Below are 15,183 nucleotides of genomic sequence, written 5' to 3' on the forward strand. Positions count from 1 at the left end.
TCTATATAGACGAGCATTTCTAAGTTGTTAATGGGAATGGAGCTGACTGAGTTTTATATCCCCCACGCCCACCCCCGATGCAAGCCATTCGCGCTTACCTAGGGGACTACCTCGTCAGTTGCAGATTCTGCCTGACATGAGGCTTTGCTGAACATCTGAGCCATGGGGAGCTCCTGCCCCCCATGCTGTTTGTGTCAAGAATCTCATCAGTCAGCCTTCTGCCCCGCCTTCCCCCAGAAGGTTAAAAGATAAAATGTCACGGGCACACTCATAGCAATGTGGGGTCTGCATCTTGACCTATGAATCTCACCATCTGCACCAGCTTATTCTCTCTACGTCCAGGCTGGAAGAGCTTGTCCTGTCTTTGGACTTGTAGAGACTAATTCAACAATTCCTAGAACAAGACCTGGTACATGCAAAGATGCAAAGATCTTCTTAGAACACAGTGTCCCTTTGGCAGGACCCAGGATTTTCTCTAGTCAGGGTGTAGGAGCCAAGAAGACCACTGTCACACAGGTTTCCTCTGATCTGAGTTCTCCATGCCTTCTGTGGGTTTTTTTTTTTTTAAAGGTCACTTGAACTAAGAGTAGTTCTAGAATATTCCAACAATTTTGACTAAATAGTTTCAGCTGAGACTCAAGTTACAACATAGATCGAAAGCTTTTCAGGTAACTACGATCCAATAAAGGTGACACAGTTGTAGGAAAACACCCCAGCTTGAGAACAGCTTGTTCTTGATGTACACTAAGACGGAAATGGTGCCCTCACAGTCAGTGCACACACAATCCCCTGAGAGGACCTGACCTCCTCCAGCCCTCACCTTTCACCCACTGTTGTAACAAGCCACACAGAAATGCATGCTGAAAGGTAGTTTTAACTGTCATCTCTCTTTGGACACGTTTTTAAATTTCTTTTCTAGTAGAGTTTTAAGACATTTTAGGGGACATTGGCCTAGAAAAAGCAGGAATGGAGGGCCCGTGGTGTTTTGGGTTGATGACTTGGGACTTAGATTCCCTTGGTCAGTCAGCACCAGCTGTAGATTTTGAGGCTGTGATTGAAGCAGACCCATTTGGAGTTCCTGAGCTTCTCCTCATCACCAAGCTGTTTCTTCTCTATAAGATGGGACGGTGTGATTTCACATGCAATAAGGTATTTACTGGAGACAGTTTGCTTTCAGGTCTGCCGAAGACTCGAGGTCAAAGAAGGGTCAAGGTGGAGTGGAACAGCTGTGACAATTTAACAGTGACACAGTCCCATTGTACTGTATGACTTGAGTCAAATAGAGAGCCTGCCTGGGACGCTGGTATGATATAGGTATGATTTGTACTTCAAATTCTCGACACTCGAATCTTGTTTTTCAGTGTGTTGGGGTACAGTGGTTAAGTCTTTAAAAGATGGGACTTAGTGGGGGGATGGTGTCCTCAGAAGAGGTTGTAGTAGTTCTAACGGGACACAGAGATGTAGTGGGTAGCCATTCCAGCTTTGGTCTGGAAGTTCCAACCCCCATTGAGGCTTGAGTAACTATCACTCCTACAAGGCAGGGCCAAGAGGGGGCCCTGAAGACCCGAGATCCAGATGCGAAATCTTCTCTTGGTTCCTGGACCCTGGACGCTAGAGGTAGACCGAACAGAGTTCTCCAGAGAACACTGCCAGACTGTGCTATGTCTTCCCCAGACCCTGTAGCCTATCCCTTCATTTGTGAGTTACCCCACAAAATAAATCTCCCTTTTAACTACGTGGAGTGGCCTGAATAATTTCACCAATACAGAATCCTTATGAGAGATTGTTATTGAAGAGCAAGAGTGCCCTGATTCCACATCCTGCCTTACTGTGTGAATGCTTCCTCCCACATGCATCCCCACTACTGTGATGATATGCATCATAGATGCCTATTCAGAGAAGAGCTAAGGCTAGGACGATGCCTTTGAACGTTCAGAACTATGAGCTAAATAAACTCGTGTGTGTGTGTGTGTGTGTGTGTGTGTGTGTGTGTGTGTGTGTTATGGTGTATGCAAATGCATGCAGCTGTGTGCACCTGTATTTGTAGGCCCATTGTTGATGTTGGGTAACTTGACTACTGTGTCCCTTTTTTGTTTCAAATAGCATCTGTCACTGAATTTAGATCTAGTGGAATAGCTAGACCGACCTGCCCGTGAGACCCCAGTATCCTCTTGTCTCCACCTCCTTGTGCTGGGATCACACTTCCATGATGAGGCTTTTATGTGGCTGTTAGGAATAAACTTGGGTCCTCATGCCAGTGCAGTATGTTTTTTACCCACTGGGCTATCTCCCCAGCTCAAACCTCTTTTCTTGGTAAAGTTACCTGCCTTGGTTATTTCATTGTAGTAGCACAAAGACAGCATCTTTCTACAACAAGGGGCTAAACATCAGACATAAGAACTCCTAGATACTCTTCTGTGTTTACTTGGGCTTTGTTTATGGGGAAAAACATTTTTATAGAGATGGTTAGGTATTAATACCTTGTAATTCACAACGTATGTTTTTACCATAAAAGTGGCAGAAGGGACCAATCACTTTTAACTATTTCACATGCACATACTTACAGCTAATGTCAAGCATATGTTTTAAATATTTAAGGCAAATCTAGCCTCTCAGTTTTAAAAGCAACTCTATTCACTAGATGAGTGCACAACCAGAGTATATAATGGCTTACTGAACAGACGAATGAATCATAAAAAAGGACCCACAAACACCTCATTAAAACATTAGTTCAATTTGACTATTTTAAACTAATCACACAACTAAGAAGTTGAGCTATAGATATTATATATACAATGGATTTTTTTCAGCCATAAAAAGAAATAAAGCCATGTTGTTTGCAGGAAAATGGATGTAACCAGAGACCATCTAAATTCAGAGAAATCCTAGGGAGACAACTGCATGCTTTCTCTCTTTGTGGCTTGTAGATTTCAAGTTTTAGTTTCTATTTTAACTCAGGAGCATGTGTGCATCTGTGTGAGTGTGTGCATCTATGTGTGCAGTGCCCACACGAGCCGGAAGAGGGCATGGGTTCCCCTAGAGCTGGAGTTACAAAGGCTGTTGTGAGCCCGTGAAATGAATGCTGGAAACCAGACTGCAGTCTTCCACAAAAGTAGCTGGTGTTCCTTAGCACTAATCTAGCTTTCCATGCCCAAGGTTCTGCACCAGTCCATAAAGTCATGTATACACATATGATCTGAAAGTGGATGCAAAACTGTCTAGAGGGACAAGGGAGTCATAGGAGCAGGAAGAGGCCATGAGAGGGAGAGCAGGAGGGATTGTGAGGTGTCTTAGCTACTAGTCACCGTGACAAAAAAAAAAAGTTGAATAAAGCAACTGTGGAAGGAAGAGTCTATTGGGAAGGAAGGGTTTCTTACCGAGGCCCTTAAGAGTTCAAGAGCCCAGTGCATCATGGCAGGGAAGACATGGCTTCAGAAGTAGGAAGCAGCTGGTCACATTGTGTCCTTAGGCAAGAAGAGGGGAGATGGATGTTAGTGCTCAGTCCTTTTCCTCCAGTTCTGTACTACAGGACATTTAGGGTGGGTCTTCACACATCAGTTAACCCAAGGTAGACAGTTTCTCAGACACAAGCCAAGAAATTTATTTCCATGATGATTTTAGACTCCATCGAGTTGACAAGATAAAACATCTTGACATATACATGTACAAAAACCTTTAAAAGTTCTTAATGGTGAATAATTTCAGTCAATATGGTCACTGTATTAGAAACCTCAATATACTAACTGCTTTTTTTTAAAAATGCACATCATTAATTTATCATATTTTTAATAAATTGGCCACCTACTTTGTCACTGGGGATTCACTATGCCTACATAGACCTTAACATGTATTTGTAAAATTAGAGAAAATGCCTTTATCCAGGTAATAATGACCACACCTCATAAATGTGACTATACCACCACAATGCCATTGTATCCATGTTTTCCTGAGCCTTCAAAATATTTGATTTGTTTCCTCTGTCTTGCTTGTCAGTAAAGTGTTGTGTGATATTTTGTTTGTGTTCTGACAAATAAAGCTTGTTTGGACAAAGGGCAGAGCTAGCCACTAGTTAACCATAGAGGTCTGGAGGTCTGTACAGAGAGGAACAGGAAGTGATAAGGCAAGGCAGAGACAGGACCTTGACCCTTTTGGACTGGAGAAACTGAAGAGGAAGGAAGTAACTGTGGCTGCTCTCCTGCTTCTTTGATCTTTCAAAAAAAAGAGTTTACCACAATATCTGACTCCTGGTTTTTATTGATAAGATTAATTAGATTTACACTCAATAAAGTGTTGAAGAATTCACCCCAGTGACTCTGTGGAAGGCTCCACATCCAAACCAGACACTTTGTTCCTCCAGGGTCTATTACTTGCTCACTTGCTTCCATTTCCTGAATCCTGGCTGCTCTATTTCCAGTACTAAGATTATATGTTGGCTAAGTTATTTCATTTGAGTAGGCAAAATGATGGCTTCCTAGCTCCTCCCTCCTTCATGTTGTTTTGATAGAATCATCTGTAGAAGGCCTGGAATACAATTTACATCAGAAAAAGAAAAGAGGCATACATGGTCCCTTCCTGTTGCTGGATTTCCTAGTGATTCTCCGTGATATCCAGTGGATCCTTCACTTTATTTTATGTCATTGCAGATTCATGGATACTTACTTTTTCAATGCATTTTAGTTGCTTACAGCCATTATGCTCTTTTATTAGTTAAATTATCCTGTCTTGCATGCATGGGTCCCTTTCAGCTGCTTCTTTTATTTTTTGATCCCCATACAGTGAATAACTTTCTAGTTCTGGAACAATACACACACACACACACACACACACACACACACACACAGACAGAGAGAGAGAGAGAGAGAGAGAGAGAGAGAGAGAGAGAGAGAGAGAGAGAGAGAGAGATCCTTCACTCACTTTCTTCTATCACACCTACATGTGCAGTTCCATGTCACTGAGTCACATGTGAGATACAGGGTGCTCCAGACTGCAGAGACACACCTCTGCTGTGCCTTTCCCACAGCCATCTCATAACCCATTCCCATCAGCTCAGTTTGCATTTTACAGGTATCATAGCAATGGAAGCGTGTGCCATGTGGCTCTTTGCTCTCGGTACGGTGTCCTGGAGAACTGGCTCTGGCCTCAGTGCACTTATTTGCAGTCATTTGTCCTCTGTGTCACAAGCTTGCTCACACCGTTTGCAGCTTCAGACAGGACTGCCTGCCTGCTTGCCTTTGTACTGTTGAAAATCCTAAACATGAGAAGTTAGTCAGGTGTATGGCTTGCAAGGATTTTCTCCCCATCTGCAGTTTGTGAAATTTTGCAATTTTCTAGAAGAGTTTTGGATTGACAGAAAAGCCATTGGGACAGTAAAGAGCACTCTCCTGCTCCCTGGCTTGAGTTTGCTTCTCATTAGCATTTATGTTAGCATGACACATTTGTCACATGAATAAACTGACACATTAATAAAAACCAAGGCATTATTACTAGTAAAGATCCACCACAATGCCCTCCATCTGCTCCAGATCCTATCCGGAAAGCCACATTATACTCAGTTGATGATGACTCCTTAGGTTTTTATTGGTTGTGACCTTCTTTGTTTCCTGTGACTCATAATTCTGAAGAGGACTGACCAGGTAATTTATAGAGTGTTTCTCTGTTGGAATTTATCTCAATTGTCTTTTGGTTTGGTGGAGGGTATGGGTTTTGGAAGGAAGATTGTGTAGGCAAAGTATCATTTTGGCCCTTTCGTGTTAACTATTATACTGTAATCTGCTAACTACCTGGAGTTCACTTGGTCTCCACAAGTGAAACGTGCAACCTCCTTCAAGACTCCATTCACTCCAAACACCGTCTTCAAGCTTGGGGTATTCAGGCCATCTTACTTCTGATATGAAAGCGATAAATCTGGGGCTCACTAACTCCACAAAGTCAGTGACTTGCTAGAATGACTCAGAGAACTTAAGAAATTGCTCAGTTACAGGAATATTAAAAAGGCATCAAACTGGGAGCAGTCCACAGAAGAGAGAGAGAGTAACATCTGATAGGTTCCAAATGTGAAGCCTCCTGTCTTAGGACTAGCCACCTTCTGGTACACTGATGTTAGTCACCAACCAGGGACTTTCCCTAGTGTTTATGGTGCAGAGGTTTGGCTCAAGGTGTCAGGTCCTAGGAATGGCTGACTCTGTCACAGAATAGGAGATTGAACTCAGTCTCCAGCTTCCCTCCCTTTCTTGAGCTTGAAATGAGTCCAAGTGTCCTAACCTTTTGACCCCCTTGTGGAGCTTTTTGACATAACCAGGCTCCCACGCTGCAAGGCTCTGGGGGCCTACCCCAAGCCTGTTCATTAGAAGGAAACCAGGCATCATCCTAGGAGCCCATCATGAATGACAGTCAGTAGACTCCAAGGAATTGGAGCACACTTTCCAAGAACCATGGGCAAAGGCCAGCCAAGTTCTCTAGAAGGAACTATAAAGTCTGATGATTCGTGTTGGAGAGCTGAGTTCTCACAGTATTGTACAGAACAGTATGATCTGAACATCTTAGTGTTCCCTGTGCCTCAGCTCTTCAGCCATAACACATCCACGAACTTCTGGACAGCACTGATCACTTGCTGCTGTAGTTACAGCTTTTCAGAATGTTATGCCTTTGGAATTGCACAACATCAACCCTTTTCAGAACTTTCTCATTTCAAAGCTTAAAATTACTTTTATTATTCAATATTATTTTTTATTTTCATTTTTGCCTACTGCCTGAATCTAGGTTGCTTCCAGTTAATAGGGATTTAAACCCAGATTCAAATATTTGAAAAGATATGTAATTTACATCACTTGAACCTAGAAGCTCTGTGTCTAATTCCTATGTTATGACCCTGGTTATGTTTGTCTCGATGTACCAACCTAAGTTCCGAAGTACTGGACTGGGAGAGGAGAGAGGGAATTGAGGCTCAGCATCCTCGTAGCCTTTGGTGTTGTCAGAGTCTGGCTTGAGCAGCTCTGATGGCTGCTTAGTGGAAGCTCTCATGTTTGATTGACGGTCCTGTTATGATGAATGCTGTGACACCTCTTTCTGTATGGTTTGCTGCCTCCAGGATACCCTTTATTCTGAAATTTCTACTGAGAGCTTTGCTCACTTATAAATTGCTTGCTTATTTTATTATTGTGTTATTTTTAAAGAATTGTATATTTTGCAAGAAATCTTTTATCAAACAAATCTGATACATTTTCTCAGTCTATGCCTTATTAGAAACAAACAAACAAACAAATATTTTATCTTTTTTGTAGGACAACTGAAACTTCTTGTTTGAACTTCTCTTCTCTTGATTCTTCTGGGGCAGGGTCTCATAGTACAGGCCAGGACAGCTTTGAACTCCTGATCATTATCTATCTCCTGAGAGCTGGGATTACAGATTTGTACCATCATGCCTGGTTTGTTTCTGTTTTCATAATGTTCAAATTATTATTTTTCCTTTCACAGATCATGAATTTTCACATTTTTATTCAAAACTCATTTTCCAGCCCTGTGTCTTCCAGAAGATTTAAGATTTTGCATTTTGCATGGTGGTGTGCTTGAGTTAATTTTTTTTGTGGGAGTTAAAAGGTCCATGCCCAGATTTGTCTGTTGATGTACATGCCTGTGATTTGCCATTGCAGATATCTGATTATTCTAATGTTTATGACAGAGACTTTGGAGTCCCTGCTAGAACCCTGGTTTACCCATTTCTTCTGTAATCTTCTCAGGCTTTGCCTCATGTTTTGAAACCGTGTGTGTATGTGTTAGGAAGGGTTGCATCTTCTTGGGAAAATGGCACCTTTTACTGTTGTTTAATGATTTTTTAAGGTCTGAGAAAGCCCTTTATTTTCATTTGAAGTGACTGTATGCCATTTCAAATATGGGCACTAAAGTTAGTGTGAAGCTCCTTTAAGCTAAGTTCTTTATTTCTTCTTTAAAAATAAGTTATTTTACTCCAAAAGGGAGGTTGGATAAACAATACTCACAGCTAACACTAAGATTTTCTGAATAGTAAGCCTCCATTTCTTGTTGCATAGGAATGTGTTACTGTCAGTGTGGTGTGAAGCCAGGGCAGACTGTGAAAAAGCAATGGTTAAGTCGGAAGTGGATGTGGTGGTTTTAATGAAAACAGCCCCCATAGGCACATAGATTTGAATACTTGGGAATGGCACTACTTGAAAGAATTAGGAGGTGTGGTCTTGTTGGGGAAAGTGTGTCATTTGGGGTGGGCTTTGAGGTTTCACAAAGCCCATCCCAAGAGCCGGGAGTCTCTCTCTTACTGTTACCTGCAGATCTGGATGTAGGACTCTCAGCTACTCTGCAGCACCATGTCTGCCTGCATGCTGCCGTGCTTCCACCGTGATGAGTCTTTTGAAACTGTGAGCAAGCCCCAGATAAATGCTTTCTTTTATAAGAGTTGCCATGGTCATGATGTTTCTTCACAGCAATAGAACACCAGCTGAGACAGTGAACACGTTTCCCTCTTTGACTCCTTGAGAAAAATAAGTTTTGAGAGTTTCTTAGATGCGTCTCCAAGGGTGGCTGTGTTATAAGCAGTCTTTTTTTTTTTTTTTTTCAATTCATCTGCATTGTTCACTGTAGCTAAAGGGCCCCATGTGGCCACTTCTAACAGCAGCCCTTGCAGAAGCCCACGACTGATTTTCCTTGTTTAATTTCAGCACGAATGTTAGATGGGTAAAGTTCCCTCTTTATCTCTTTATCTTTAATCTGAGTCTTGATTCTTAAAATGGGCTTCTTGTGGGTAGCATATAATTGATTTTTTTTTTTTTATCTTCAGGACAAAGACAGAGAGAGAAAGAAAGCAAAAGCGAGAGGAGAGAGAGAGAGCGGGAGAGGGAGAGAGAGAAAGAGAGAGATGACATTTTAGCTCTACTCTGAAGGAAGAATAAGGTAAAGTATGTCAACATTGTCTTCCAGCAGCAGAAATGTCCCCTCTGTAATATCATTATCTAGCTGCATTTAGTGTATGAAATCTTTCTTTATATGGATGATATTTTTTTATTTCCAAATTTCTTTTCATATTTATGGGGAATAATAAAACAGATGGTGTCACATTCCAGACAATGAGATGACTCCTTCTTCCAGGGTCCTGCACAGAGGAGGCCAGGAGTGTCACTGTTTTGGTTCCCTTAAGAGTAGCCCCCGACTCAGAAGGAACGGGAGCAGAGGAATGAGCACCGCAGCTTCCTTATCAGCCCCTTAGCTCACCTCCTAGGTATGTTCTGTGTAAGTGGCCTGAGTGCCAGCTGGGATTGAGCCAACCCTGCCTGCCTGTGGCATCAGCATTAGCACTCTGTCTAGGTGTCTTTTCTCACCATTATCCCCTCCCCTTCTCATGCCAGGTCTCCTTAGGATGGCGTTCTCCTTAAGTTCACAGCCCACTGTCAATCACTCACAGCGGTTTGTTTCTGGGGCAAGCCATAGGATGGCAGAAAAGTCTCTAACCATCGTTTTCATAACATCCCTATCCCCACCTTCTGTTGCCCAGAAAGCACAAGACTTAGTAAATTTGTCTTACCAATTGCATTTTTAAAACAGTGCATCCACCATTACACAATCTTTGCTGAGACTGTAGTCTTGGTGATACCATTAACATATGTGATATTCGTGCCAGTCCTTACTGCAAATTGTCTCCCGTTACATCTTGATTCTGAAGAATTTACTTTTATTTCCAGGGCTTGGGTGTCTGCATCGGCTGAGGCACGTACAGAGTCAGTGCGAAGCAAAAGAAGTACTAGGAAATTATGGGTCCATTGTAATCTTCGGTATGGTAGTCATGGAATCTGATGGCTGACTCAGGCTCTCGACTATCCCACAAAGACCTGCCTCCATCAGAAATGCATCACTGAATAGACTTGGTAATACCAAAACCCAGTGGATATAACACCCTCCCTCCTCCTTTCTGATAAGGTCTCATGTAGCCCAGTCTGGCTTCAAATTCACTATATTAACTATCTTAGTTAGGGTTTCTATTGCTGTGACAAAGCACCATGACCAAAAAGCAAGATGGGGAGGAAAGGGTTTATTCAGCTTACACTTCCACATTGCTGTTCATTACTGAATGAAGTCAGGACAGGAACTCAAGCAGGGCAGGATCCTGGAGGCAGGAGCTGATGCAGAGGACATGGAGGGGTGCTGCTTACTGGCTTGCTATCATGGCTTGCTTGGCCTGCTTTCTTATAGAATCCAGGACCACTAGCCTAGGGATGGAACTACCTTCCATGGGCTGGGCCCTCCTCCATTGATCACTAATTGAGAAAATGCCTTACAGCTGGATCTCATGGAGGCATTTCTCCAACTAAGGCTCCTTCCTCTCTGGTGACTGTAAAACTTGTGTCAACTTGACACACAGAACCAGCCAGTACAGTAACCAAGAATGAGTTCGAACTTCTGATTCTCTTGCTTCTACCTACTGAGTGCTGGGATTTCAGGGATGTGTCGCCATAGCAGCCTGTTTTTATGTGGTGCTGGGGATCAAATCTAGGGCTTCATGCATACTAGATAAACAGGCTACCAGGTAAGCCACTCCCCTAGCTTCCTTTCCCCTTTCTTTTATAAAAAGATGAGAGTGGAAAGACCATAAATACTTTTGCTGGAGTGTGTGTGTGTGTCCATGTAAGTGTGTGCATGTGTAATGTGTGTCTTCATATGTGTCTCCATGTAACTGTGTGTGTCCATGTATGTTTTGTTCATACATATGTGTTTGTTCATGTATATATGTGTATCTCTCTCTCTCTCTCTCTCTCTCTCTCTCTCTCTCTCTCTCTCTCTCTCTCTATGTATATATAAATCCTAAGCAGATGGCCTAACTGAAGTTTTTCCTTTTTTTTTTTAAAGATTATGTTTAAAAGTCCATTTTCATGAGTGAATGAATGAATGAATGAATGAATGAATGAATAGATAAATAAAGCCAGAACACAACAGCAGTGCCATCAGCTTTCCTGGGCAGAAATGAGTCCTGGTGTTAGTAACCATTACAGCACAAGTAGCCTGCATGTCCACTGGCACAGTGGTGATGAGCACCTGGAGTCCAGGGCAGCACATTTTCCTTTGGCATCTAGAGCAAAATGGGTTCTCCAACACCCACAACTTTCCCCCTATAATCGGATTAAAGCTGGGCTTAGGGACATTCATCCTAGGTTGTGACTGTCAGGTCAGTTCTGGCAGCACCCGAGGGACATTATGGGCTGTCTATCCTTGGCTAGGTGCAAACTGAAACATTTTAAGGACATTTTTAGCTTAGGGAGAGATTGAAGAGATATCCCTAATGTGATTTGTCCTCAAGCCCAGTGCAGTACCAGTCTGTCCACAGCTGTATAAGTGACACCACCCAGGCTTGTCCTGTGTGGCTAAACCAGCAGGGTTTTCAGGGGTGATGCCTCTGTGATACTCTGCCTGAATGTTTATAAGGCCACAGGTTCTGGAACCTCATCATCTAATAGTTAAAGCTACAGAGAGATGTTTCCGATTGTCACCAACTGTCATTTCTGAAACATAGAAGCTTTTTCTTGTGTGTTCAGTTATTCATAGACACTTGGCCAACAGGGCAGAGTTGCTTTCAGAGCACACCCCATGGCATCCCTTTCCTGGTGCCCAAGCATGGCTCAATAGGGTATGGGCCTCTAAGAACGGTGCTTGTTAGCCAATTTGGATGGATAGGAAAGACGTGTTTAGTGAATGCACAGCAACAACCATATACCACCCAGATGCTCCAGCTCTGTATAGGGACCAGAGAACTCTGGGAGCCCAGCTGACCCTTCCCTTCCTGATCTTATGGCTGATATCACCCTGTACTCCCAGCTGCCCCAGCCTGGACTCATCTTTAGTATCAGCATACCTGAGCTTCAGCCAAGTGCCCCAGTCTTCTTTGCTTTACAGCACCACGAGCAGCCTTAATTGTTCATGACCTTTCTGAAGAGATATTTCCATTAATTAACATTCACCCGTAATTGTCTTGAGATGAGGACTGAGGGATGGGCTTGAAGGGAGAGGCTGTCAGAATCTGGTGTGAAGGAGCCAAGTGGAAGCTGCAGAGAGAGAGAGAGATCTCCCAACTTGGTTAACAGGAATGATTGGTCGTCTCCTAGATGAGAGAGACACACTCCCAAACTCTTGCCCATTAAGTCTGATTGTACCAGAGAACAGGGTGTTCTTCCTGAGACTTCCCTGCCGGGCAACACCACAGTTGTGGCTTCCTCCCGAGCAAGCTCAACTCCACTGCCTACATTGACTTTCATTCACACTCTTCTCTTCCGTTTTTCTCAATGGCCTTCTCCTCTATGCTTTCCCTTGACCTCCGTCTCTGTCTCTCTAGCTGGTCACTGAGATCACATATCCTGGGGCACATGATGGCCACCCTCAGACTTTACATAGCTACACATGTAAAAGGCCAGTGAGAAGGTATCTTTTTATTTAACCCTTCGAGAAGACAAGAAGTGTCCTGAGCCACAGTTGCATATCAACTGGGCCATTTGCTGTATTTTGAAGCCATTGTCCATAAATCCTTGGGGAAAAGCATGTTACAAAACTGTCTTGAAATTTTAAAGAGAGAGAGAGAGAGAGAGAGAGAGAGAGAGAGAGAGAGAGAGAGAGAACCAACCAAATAAGCAAACAGCAGCCATCACATGGAGTTTTGATATTTAGACTCTTCCCCTGGGGAAATGGATGCATGTGAGTCACTCATTAGTCTGAAGCTGCCTCTCCAAATGGAGGGCTGGGGCTGGGAAGCTGGGGACACAGGAGACAAGCAGGGCTCCCTCAGGCCATGACAAGAATGATACAACCAACATCAAAAGCATGCAGCCAAGGCCATGCAGTGTCAGCTGAAGAAAGGGTTCTCTGCTCAAAGGGCCCTGAGCAACCACTTTCCCTAAGACTATCAAATAAGGCCAGCACTTCCTCGGGGCCTCAAAATGGCATTTGTGTGTCCTCTCTGGAGCATTACAGGGTACCCAAAAGACCTTTAGTCAAAGTAAAATGACCCTGGTCAGGGCGGGAGATGCCTGCAGCTGGCCCTAGTGGCAGGGAAGCCTCTGAACCTACAGAAGGTGGGAAAAGATGAAGTGTGGGTGAGGAGCTAATTACTCCTGGACCAAACACCTTACAGGTAAAAGAAAGGGGAGGGAAGGAAAGAGAAAAGTGAGGAGGGAAAGAGGGGGAGAAGAGGGGGAGGAGGAGGAGGAGGAGGAGGAGGAGGAGGAGGAGGAGGAGGAGAAATGAGAAAGAGAAAAAGGGTAGGAACACAGATGAGAAGCGGGCGTACCTGGAGGAGTTCCTCTCTCTTTACAACTCTTTGTGAAGTTGGAAATCCCATCTTCATTCATAGGATACTTACCACCTTGACCGTCCTGCATTTCCTTTTACGTATCCCCTGGGGTACCCTGAGTGGCAGTGGCTTCCCAAACATGATACAGTGATACAGTGTGCACTTGTTCACAGTGCACTTGGTCCCTCCTTTCATCTCCACTGGAGCTTCCGGTCCATATTCTTGGTTGCACACCACTCTTTGGTCCCCTCCCTCCATCCATCCCCCTTGTGGATGCTACTTTTATGCTTCCCATCCATTGCTACAGAATTATTCTCTTTTTATCTTTCTAACAACAAAAACAGGTATAGTGTAGATATTTTAAAAAGAGATTGAACTAAGCCTGCACTACACACACACACACACACACACACACACACACACACACACACACACTGGGTTTCAGTTAGATTGGACTTTCTTGCCCCCATTGAAGGAGACCTGGCTCCCAGCACCGTTCTTGGATAAGAGATTGAGGGTGTTATCATAGCTCCTTTGTTATACTGCATACATTCCTTAAATACTTTATTATGTATGAAATAAAAATGTGCTGTGTGTCTTTAATGTGTATGTGATTTTTTTTAATAAAATAAATTAATACATTAGGGAATGCCTTAAAAGCAAATCTTGACAGGGTAATTTGAGAAACTTTGAATTTTATATATCATGGAAATGTTCCAGGGAATTTGGACTACTCTAATTAGATAATAAAATTATACTAGTGACAATGAAATTAGGGCTTATTCTGACTTTTTAGAGAAAAATAAAATAAAATAAAAATTTATTTCTACCTAAGGTTATACTCTTTCATAGTTTGGCATTCATGTCAATACAGTATTTTCTGATATGCATGATGGAATGGAGAACATGGTTTATGGTCTATTCACAGGCTTAGAGTTGTTCCATTAAATAAATAGGATTACTGGTTCTTTCCAAGGAAGTACAAACATTGAATTTCCACAGGCTTTGAGATTTAAAATGCTAAGTGTCCCAAGATCTATATATTCCAGCCTGCTGGTGGGTTTGGCATCTGGAAAGAATGATGGAGAAGTTGCAAGGAAAGGGTAAATGTCAATTGGACACACTGCTGTGCATTTGGGAAGAGTGAGACACCAAACCCAGGAGACTGCTCTACAGAGTGGCCAGATATCCCCCAGGGAGAAGTGTGCTGGGTTGAGTTAGGGCATATTGAGGATGTAGGGTGGGAATAACCACAGGAAAATGGACAATGTGGGAAAAAATTAAAATGAGCCAAGGAAGGGAAATAACAGCAGTGACCTCAAGAGCAGAAGCTGGCATTGTTTCCAGAACCTTCACAAAGACATCATGGTGTCAAGTCTTCCTGGGGGAAACTGGGGTAGCAAAACATTTGAGTTGTTTGTTTACTGAGCTGCCACAGGCTGTGGAGGAGGGTAGAGCGCAGAGAGATTCATAACTAGGGCAACACAAAAACTAGAGCTAACTTTGACCCACCAAAGCAAATGCTCTGCCTGATCCTGAGAAGCCTCAAAGGCCCAGTGCTAGGATATGAGATCTTTCTAGGGGCACACAACCAGAGAGACATGTCTACCCAGAGGCCCATTGGTGACCAAGCATGCTGACATCATAGACGGGCTGGAGATCAGGAGCTAGAGGTCTGACTTGCAAACCCTATAAGCTCAGGCTGGAGAGCAGATCCCCACAGAAGAGCGTGTGGTGACAACCCCAAGACTCCTTACCATGGTGTAGATTCTGCATTTATAGACTGAGATAATGATGTCAATGTGGATGGCTTTTGTTGTTGTTGTTTGAGACAGAGTTTCTCTGTGTAGTTTTGGTGCCTGTCCTGCATCTCACTCTGTGAACCAGGC

At 43.2% G+C, this 15,183-nt stretch overlaps 1 long non-coding RNA gene across 2 annotated transcripts in view; it reads right to left on the minus strand.

Moving 5' to 3' along the window:
- The window catches only part of LOC131920958 (uncharacterized), a 40,457-nt gene that overhangs the window by 17,328 nt on the left and 7,946 nt on the right, over window positions 1-15,183 (minus strand). For both annotated transcript variants that reach the window (XR_009381812.1, XR_009381813.1), the window contains one exon: window positions 11,867-12,056. This is a non-coding gene — a long non-coding RNA (uncharacterized LOC131920958). The remainder of the gene's footprint in view (window positions 1-11,866; window positions 12,057-15,183) is intronic.

This window comes from Peromyscus eremicus, chromosome 10, assembly GCF_949786415.1.
Source record: "Peromyscus eremicus chromosome 10, PerEre_H2_v1, whole genome shotgun sequence".
Lineage (NCBI taxonomy): Eukaryota > Metazoa > Chordata > Mammalia > Rodentia > Cricetidae > Peromyscus > Peromyscus eremicus.